Below are 9,613 nucleotides of genomic sequence, written 5' to 3'. Positions count from 1 at the left end.
CCCTCCTCAGCTCTCTAAACCCATGCCCTTGAGATGTCCTCCCCACCCCATGCCTGGGCCCTGCCCCACCTTCGCCTGAGCCCCTTTAACTCAGGCCTCACCACAGAAACAGGCCAGAGACTGCATTGTGTTTACCAATACTTTTATTGGGTTTCAAATTCATCTCCGCTTTTATTTTTTCACAATTTTATTTGGTGAGATTTTCCGGTACTTGTTGCTTTCCATCTAGTTGTGGAGGCACAGCTCCCGCTCGTGTGGAATCTAACCGGCCACGCCGGTGTCACCAGCATTGCACTCTAACCGATCGAGCCACCCAGGCCACCCCTTCAAGTTCGGCTTCTTAGTCGGGCAATCAGATGCGGTAAAATGATGAAAGCACATGACTGATAAAGCTTCTTCAAGAAATATTTTTAATTACAGATATTTTCAACTCGTGATGATAAATCATTGAATCGTTTTGCTTGTGATTCATCCAGGAAAGCAAAAGGTTGTTCATTCAGAAATTGTGATCGTTTTCCATGTACCTTTACAGTTTTCTTTTGTCAAACCATAGTTTCACACTTGGGTACATCAGGATTCTTCTTCTTAAAGAAAGAAGTCATCTTTCTCACAAGTTTAACAAACTGGTTTTCAGTAACACTGGCAATCTTTTCGATTGCAAGGTGAGGTTTACTATTAATTGTAAGTGAACATGACCATTTTATGAATGTCGGTGGTGGGTTTAGATACATGTCTAATTTCTCCAGTAAAGGTAATATCAACTTATCTTCGAGAAATGTGTCCTTGATATGGAATAGAATTTGGGTGAGCATCCATTTACTAAGTGAAATGATCATCTCCTTGGAAAACATAATGAATAGGTATTTAGTCTCAGATACGACTTCAGACCTGGTGAGGCTTGTTCTGTGCCTGGGCCTTAACTTGTGAAGATCACTCAACAGTAACACAGAGAGTCCAACACCACTGTAAAAACAAAATTTAAAAACGTTGAAAGGATTCACAGTTCCACTTAAAGGAGAGCCACCTGTGCCCCCTGCGAGGACTCAGCGGGAGATTTGCCAGATTTAGGTAAGGTTGCTGACAGATAAATGCAAGTGGAGAGTCTAAGCCTTCAATCTAGTAGTGGGGATGTGTAAAGGTTTACCGGTTCAAGCTCTTGCCTTTAACTGCTCCTTTCTGTTCTTTTTCAGTGTGCTTTATATAGCCATCTGTTCTAACTGACGTCATTGTTTCAACCTTTGTGATTAAAACAGCCTTAACATTGAATGGGATGCTACCAGCCTTAACATTGAATGGGATGCTGCTACCAGGCTTAACATTGAATGTGATGCTACCACGCTTAACATTGAATGTGATGCTACCAGGCTTAACATTGAATGTGATGCAAGCAGGCTTAACATTGAATGTGATGCTACCAGACTTAACATTGAATGGGATGCTGCTACCAGCCTTAACATTGAATGTGATGCTGCTACCAGGCTTAACATTGAATGTGATGCTACCAGGCTTAACATTGAATGTGATGCTACCAGGCTTAACATTGAATGTGATGCTACCAGCCTTAACATTGAATGGGATGCTGCTACCAGGCTTAACATTGAATGTGATGCTAGCAGCCTTAACATTGAATGGGATGCTGCTACCAGGCTTAACATTGAATGTGATGCTACCAGGCTTAACATTGAATGTGATGCTAGCAGCCTTAACATTGAATGGGATGCTACCAGCCTTAACATTGAATGGGATGCTGCTACCAGGCTTAACATTGAATGGGATGCTGCTACCAGGCTTAACATTGAATGTGATGCTAGCAGCCTTAACATTGAATGGGATGCTGCTACCAGGCTTAACATTGAATGTGATGCTACCAGGCTTAACATTGAATGTGATGCTACCAGCCTTAACATTGAATGGGATGCTGCTACCAGGCTTAACATTGAATGTGATGCTAGCAGCCTTAACATTGAATGGGATGCTGCTACCAGGCTTAACATTGAATGTGATGCTACCAGCCTTAACATTGAATGGGATGCTGCTACCAGGCTTAACATTGAATGTGATGCTACCAGCCTTAACATTGAATGGGATGCTACCAGCCTTAACATTGAATATGATGCTACCAGGCTTAACATTGAATGTGATGCTAGCAGCCTTAACATTGAATGGGATGCTACCAGCCTTAACATTGAATGGGATGCTGCTACCAGGCTTAACATTGAATGTGATGCTACCAGGCTTAACATTGAATGGGATGCTGCTACCAGGCTTAACATTGAATGTGATGCTACCAGGCTTAACATTGAATGTGATGCTACCAGCCTTAACATTGAATGGGATGCTGCTACCAGCCTTAACATTGAATGTGATGCTACCAGGCTTAACATTGAATGTGATGCTAGCAGCCTTAACATTGAATGGGATGCTACCAGCCTTAACAGTGAAATGTTGTTGCTCTTAACTTCCTCTTTTTATTCTTAAGTGCGCTTTTTATAACCTAAAGCTCCTAGTCAAGTAGTTGTTTCAATCTAGTTGGAATGCAAACAACCTTCACTGTTGAAAGTTGTTGCCCATATTTATGTGGTTTTATTTCTGGGTTCTCAATTCTATTCCATTGGTCTATGTGTCTGTTTTTCTGATATGTGGTATATAAACGAAAAACAACAAAAGAACAAGACAAACAAATGAGAACCAGAATCTCATAGACACAGATAATAGTTTAGTGGTGGCCAGAGGGTAAGGGGGGTGGGGGGTGGGGGTGGGAGATGAGGGTAAGGGGGATCGAATATATGGTGATGGAGGGAGAACTGACTCTGGGTGACGAACACACAATGGGATTTATAGATGATGTAATACAGAATTGGACACCTGAAATCTATGTAATTTTACTACCAATTGTCACCCCAATAAATATAATAAAATAAAATTTAAAAAAAAAGAAAGAAAAGAAAATAAAGCAACAATAGAGGACAACAACAAAAAAATTGTCCTCTCAAACTGCCCAGAGTGTGGACTCCGACTCCCTGGAGAATGTCCTATGGGCAGGTGGTCCTCAACGCCACTCAGGACCCAACTCTCCAAATGTAGCCTTTGGGCCTGCCCTCCTCAGCTCTCTAAACCCATGCCCTTGAGATGTCCTCCCCACCCCCATGCCTGGGCCCTGCCCCACCTTAGCCTGAGCCCCTTTAACTCAGGCCTCACCACAGAAACAGGCCAGAGACTGCATTGTGTTTACCAATACTTTCATTGGGTTTCAAATTCATCTCCGTTTTTATTTTGTCACAATTTTATTTGGTGTGGTTTTCCAGGACTTGTTGCTCTCCATCTAGTTGTGGAGGGCACAGCTCCCCGGCTCGTGTGGAATCTAACGGGCCACGCCGGTGTCACCAGCATTGCACTCTAACCGATCGAGCCACCCAGGCCACCCCTTCAAATTCGGCTTCTTAGTCGGGCAATCAGATGCGGTAAAATGATGAAAGCACATGACTGATACAGCTTCTTGAAGAAATATTTTTAATTACAGATATTTTCAATTTGTGATGATAAATCATTGAAACGTTTTGCTTGTGATTCATCCAGGAAAGCAAAAGGTTGTTCATTCAGAAATTGTGATCGTTTTCCATGTACCTTTACAGTTTTCTTTTGTCAAACCATAGTTTCACACTTGGGTACATCAGGATTCTTCTTCTTAAAGAAAGAAGTCATCTTTCTCACAAGTTTAACAAACTGGTTTTCAGTAACACTGGCAATCTTTTCGATTGCAAGGTGAAGTATCCCATTAATTGTAAGTGAACATGACCATTTTATGAATGTCGGTGGGTTTAGATACGTTTCTAAGTTCTCTAGTAAAGGTAATATCAACTTATCTTTGAGAAATGTCTCCTTGATATGGAATAGAATTTGGGTGAGCATCCATTTACTAAGTGAAATTATCATCTCCTTGGAAAACATAATGAATAGGTATTTAGTCTGAGATAGGACTTCAGACCTGGTGAGGCTTCTTCTGTATGTGGGCCTTATCTTGTAAACATCACTGAACAGTAATATATAGAGGCCAACACCCCTGTAAAAACAAAATTTAAAAACTTTTAATGTATTCACAGTTCCACTTGTTCTGTGCCTGGGCCTTGTAAAGATCACTGAACAGTAATACAGGAAGCAAACTCCACTCTAAAAACAAAATTTAAAAACTTTTAATGTATTCACAGTTCCACTTGTTCTGTGCCTGGGCCTTAACTTGTAAAGATCACTGAACAGTAATACGGAGAGGTCAACACCCCTGCAAAAACAAAATTTAAAAACTTTTAATGTATTCACAGTTCCACTTGTTCTGTGCCTGGGCCTTAACTTCTGAAAATCACTGAACAGTAATACAGGAAGGCAAACTCCACTGTAAAAACAAAATTTAAAAACTTTTAATGTATTCACAGTTCCACTTGTTCTGTGCCTGGGCCTTAACTTGTAAAGATCACTGAACAGTAATACAGGAAGGCAAACTCCACTGTAAAAACAAAATTTAAAACCTTTTAATGTATTCACAGTTCCACTTGTTCTGTGCCTGGGCCTTAACTTGTAAAGATCACTGAACAGTAATACGGAGAGGCCAACACCCCTGTAAAAACAAAATTTAAAAACGTTTAAAGTGTTCACAGTTCCACTTAAACAAAATTTAAAAACGTTGAAAGTATTTACAGTTCCACTTGTTCTGTGCTTGGGCCTTAACTTGTAAAGATCACTGAACAGTAATACAGAGAGGCCAACACCACTGTAAAAACAAAATTTAAAAACGTTGAAAGTATTCACTGTTCCACTTGTTTGTGCCTGGGCCTTAACTTGTAAAGATCACTGAACAGTAATAAAGAAGGCCAACACCACTGTAAAAACAAAATTTAAAAACGTTGAAAGTATTTACAGTTCCACTTAAAGGAGAGCCACCTGTGCCTCCTGAGAGGACTCCGCGGGAGATTTGCCATATTTAGGTAAGGTCCCTGACAGATAAATGCAAGTGGAGAGTCTAAGCCTTCAATCTAGTAGTGGGGATGGAAAAGGCTTACTGGTTGGAATCTCTTGCCTTTAACTGCTCCTTTCTGTTCTTTTTCAGTGTGCTTTTTATATCCATCAGTTGGAACTGAAGTCATTGTTTCAACCTTTGGTATCAAAACAGCCTTAACATTGAAATGGGATGAAAACAGCCTTAACAGTGAAATGTTGTTGTTCTTAACTTCCTTTTTTTATTCTTAAGTGTGCTTTTTATAACCTAAAGCTCCTAGTCAAGCAGTTGTTTCAATCTAGTTGGAATGCAAACAACCTTCACTGTTAAAAGTTGTTGCCCATATTCATGTGGTTTTATTTCTGGGTTCTCAATTCTATTCCATTGGTCTATGTGTCTGTTTTTCTGATATGTGGTATATAAACCAAAAACAACAAAAGAACAAGACAAACAAATGAGAAACAGAAACTCATAGACACAGATAATAGTTTAGTGGTTGCCAGAGGGCAAGGGGGGTGGGGGGTGGGGGGTGGGAGATGAGGGTAAGGGGGATCGAATATATGGTGATGGAAGGAGAACTGACTCTGGGTGATGAACACACAATGGGATTTATAGATGATGTAATACAGAATTGTACACCTGAAATCTATGTAATTTTACTAACAATTGTCACCCCAATAAATTTAATAAAATAAAATTTTTTAAAAAAAAGAAAAGAAAAGAAAGCATCAATACAGAAAAAAAAAAAAAAAAAAAAATTGTCCTCTCAAACTACCCAGAGTGTGGACTCCGACTCCCTGGAGAATGTCCTATGGGCAGGTGGTCCTCAACGCCACTCAGGACCCAACTCTCCAAATGTAGCCTTTGGGCCTGCCCTCCTCAGCTCTCTAAACCCATGCCCTTGAGATGTCCTCCCCACCCCCATGCCTGGGCCCTGCCCCACCTTCGCCTGAGCCCCTTTAACTCAGGCCTCACCACAGAAACAGGCCAGAGACTGCATTGTGTTTACCAATACTTTCATTGGGTTTCAAATTCATCTCCGTTTTTACTTTGTCACAATTTTATTTGGTGTGGTTTTCCAGGACTTGTTGCTCTCCATCTAGTTGTGGAGGGCACAGCTCCGCTCGTGTGGAATCTAACGGCCACGCCGGTGTCACCAGCATTGCACTCTAACCGATCGAGCCACCCAGGCCACCCTTCAAATTCGCTTCTTAGTCGGGCAATCAGATGCGGTAAAATGATGAAAGCACATGACTGATACAGCTTCTTGAAGAAATATTTTTAATTACAGATATTTTCAATTTGTGATGATAAATCATTGAATCGTTTTGCTTGTGATTCATCCAGGAAAGCAAAAGGTTGTTCATTCAGAAATTGTGATCGTTTTCCATGTACCTTTATAGTTTTCTTTTGTCAAACCATAGTTTCACACTTGGGTACATCAGGATTCTTCTTCTTAAAGAAAGAAGTCATCTTTCTCACAAGTTTAACAAACTGGTTTTCAGTAACACTGGCAATCTTTTCGATTGCAAGGTGAGGTTTACTATTAATTGTAAGTGAACATGACCATTTTATGAATGTCGGTGGGTTTGGATACATTTCTAATTTCTTTAGTAAAGGTAACATCAATTTATCTTTGAGAAATGTCTCCTTGATGTGGAATAGAATTTGGGTGAGCATCCATTTACCAAGTGAAATGATCGTCTCCTTGGAAAACATAATGAATAGGTATTTAGTCTCAGATAGGATTTTAGACCTGGTGAGGCTGCTTCTGTGCCTGGGCACTTTTAAAGATCACTGAACAGTGATACAGAGAGGCCACCACCGGTGTAAAAACAAATTTTAAAATCGTTTTAAAGTATTTACAGTTCCACTTAAAGGAGAGCCACCTGTGCCTCCTGCGATGACTCCGGGGGAGATGTGCCAGATTTAGGTAAGGTTTAGGTAAGATTCAGGTAAGATTTAGCGGAGGTGGCTGACAGATAAATCCAAGTGGAGAGTCTTAGCCCCCAGCTAGTAGTGGGGATGTGTAAAGGTTTACCGGTTCGAAGCTCTTGCCTTTAACTGCTCCTTTCTGTTCTTTTTCAGTGTGCTTTATATAGCCATCTGTTCTAACTGACGCCATTGTTTCAGTGCAGACACCCAGTGAAATGTAGAACTCCCTTCTGTTTTCGTTTAAGGGGCTTTCCATAGTCCATCAGTCCTAACTGACGTCATTGTGTCAGTGCAGACACCCAGTGAAATGTAGAACTCCCTTCTGTTTTCGTTTAAGGGGCTTTCCATAGTCCATCAGTCCTAACTGACGTCATTGTGTCAGTGCAGACACCCAGTGAAATGTAGAACTCCCTTCTGTTTTCGTTTAAGGGGCTTTCCATAGTCCATCAGTCCTAACTGACGTCATTGTGTCAGTGCAGACACCCAGTGAAATGTAGAACTCCCTTCTGTTTTCGTTTAAGGGGCTTTCCATAGTCCATCAGTCCTAACTGACGTCATTGTTTCAGTGCAGACACCCTAACAGTTATGAAAACACCCAGTTAAACGTAGCACTGCTCCTTTCTTTTTTTTCACTGTGCTTTTGATAGCCATCAGTTCTAACTGACATCATTGTGTCAATGAAAACCCCCTAACAGTTAAATGTAGAACTGCTCATCCCTTTTTTTTAAGTGTGCTTTTTATATTGCTGAGGGCCAATCCTAGTCTCAGTCTGCTCGGATGAGTGCCCTGGACACTGGGACTAAACACGTGATTTGGGGAGTCCATCGTGGGGTGATCACTCATACGAATGGGGAGCAAAAGAGAAAACTTGAAGAAAACGGAGGGAGCAGAGGGCGTCCCTAAAAGGATGCAGAGGCAGTGACACGTAGGCACTAATGCCCAGGGGCGCTGGGGTGGGGGTGGGGTGGAGGGCGTGGTTTAGGGCTGAGTGGGTGGCCACAGCGGAACCAGCTAACTGGGACTGTAGGAGGCGGAAGCAGGGTGGGAGGGAGATTAGATCCACTGGGGAACGTGGAATCCAGGGAGTGGGGAGGGATGAACGGGTGGGGCGGGGAAGCAGGAAGCGGAGACGGGAGGGGGCGGAAGGACGGAGCAGAGGCCGGGAGGGGACTCCAGCGAGGGAGGAAGCCCGAGCGGGTAGCAGCTGATCTTTGAGAGGGTTGGGAAACTCCAGCCTGGGGGAACGGTGGGGAAGTCGGGCGGGCTGGGTGTGGGAAGCCGGGCGCGGGACTAGGTGGCAGGGATCGCGGTGTCCATTGTGCGGCCCGGGTTTTCTGTGTCCAGCGCAGACCAGGGGAGAGGGCCAAAGCCTGTTGCCCAAGGCGGGTCTGGGTCCGGCAGTTTCGGTATCGCTGGGGAGCTCGGCGGAAACGCAAAATATCCCTCCTCACTCCGCCAAGACCTGTTCTCCTGAGCCTGCAAGAGAGTCAGATCCCTAGAGAATTGGAGGAAGTGTCCACGACGGAGGCACCGAGGAGGCCGAGGAGCAGCCTGGCGGTGGGTGTTGGGGTGCCTGACGGAAGGCGACAGAGGGTCGGATGTCCTTGGAGCTTGCGGAGCTGAAGGAAGCGAGGAAAGGGGTGAGGGTTGGCAACACAGGACTCTAGATGCCTGGCGGTGAACGTGGGGTCAGGCTCCTCTCCAGGGGTCAGAGCTATTTGCACGGTTTTATTTCTTCTTACATGAAGGACCTGTGGGGACAGAGCCAGGGGTGCAGTTTCCAGGCTCTCGGCCTCCCATAGAAAGGTGCTGGCTCAGGTAGTAGATGGTTATCAGCTGTGACTAGTTGGCCATCGGCTGTGACCGGTTAGCCATTAGCCACTGATATAACTGCCGCAGCTAAGCTAGCAAGGGGTGGCACGGTGGTGACGTTTTGGCGTGGTGGAGTGTGGATTACGGATCCCAGAGAGGGGGATTGCAGCCTAGCAGGTGAGGGTGGTTGGCAGAGACTAGTGGATGGCGGGTTGCGGACAGTGTGGCTCCTGCTTCCTGTGTGTCCAGCCCAGCCGCCAGCGAGACTATAGTGGTATGACTCCCCTATCTGTGGCTCCGTGGGTGTTCCTTTTTGGCCTCACCATGTCCTGCGTTCTTACGTGGGGAGCGGGAGCAGGGACCCCGCCTGCCACCCTATCCTGACAGGACCTCTGTAGCATAGTGTGCTCTTGAAAGTGTCCCAACGTTCGTGCCCATTATTGCCTCCTTTTCTGCAAAGCGCTGGTTTGATGTTCAACCAGTTAGGATTCAAGAATTGCGCATTGGAAGCAACGTGCCCAGATCAGGTTTGTTTCCAAGGCTTTTCACCACCAGGAACGTGTAGCTCAGGATTCTTCCAGCCACCAGAGAAGGTGCTGACCGTACGCTAAGAAGGCGTGGATCTGTTCCTCTGGGCCCAAAAAGATGGCATCAGGAAGGCTTTGCTTTGGAAGTTTTCTCTGCACCCCATTTATTCCCCCGTTTTGGCCTCTAGACTGTCATTTGTACTCGGGGTGTTTCCGTATCCCTTCCTCGTGTCAAAAATTGTCCTCTCAAACTGCCCAGAGTGTGGACTCCGACTCCCTGGAGAATGTCCTATGGGCAGGTGGTCCTCAACGCCACTCAGGACCCAACTCTCCAAATGTAGCCTTTGGGCCT

The 9,613-nt window shown here is 44.3% G+C and overlaps 1 long non-coding RNA gene across 1 annotated transcript; it reads left to right on the top strand.

The window, feature by feature from the left end:
• Positions 1-720: 720 nt before the first annotated feature.
• Positions 721-4,810, top strand: LOC141567444 (uncharacterized). The gene is made up of 2 exons (XR_012490041.1): positions 721-1,068; positions 3,306-4,810. It is a non-coding gene; the product is annotated as an uncharacterized LOC141567444 (long non-coding RNA).
• Positions 4,811-9,613: the final 4,803 nt, after the last annotated feature.

This window comes from Rhinolophus sinicus, linkage group LG11 (assembly GCF_036562045.2).
Source record: "Rhinolophus sinicus isolate RSC01 linkage group LG11, ASM3656204v1, whole genome shotgun sequence".
Lineage (NCBI taxonomy): Eukaryota > Metazoa > Chordata > Mammalia > Chiroptera > Rhinolophidae > Rhinolophus > Rhinolophus sinicus.
The sequence above is the reverse complement of the archived record's forward strand: the minus strand, read 5'-3'. Positions and strand labels throughout refer to the sequence as shown.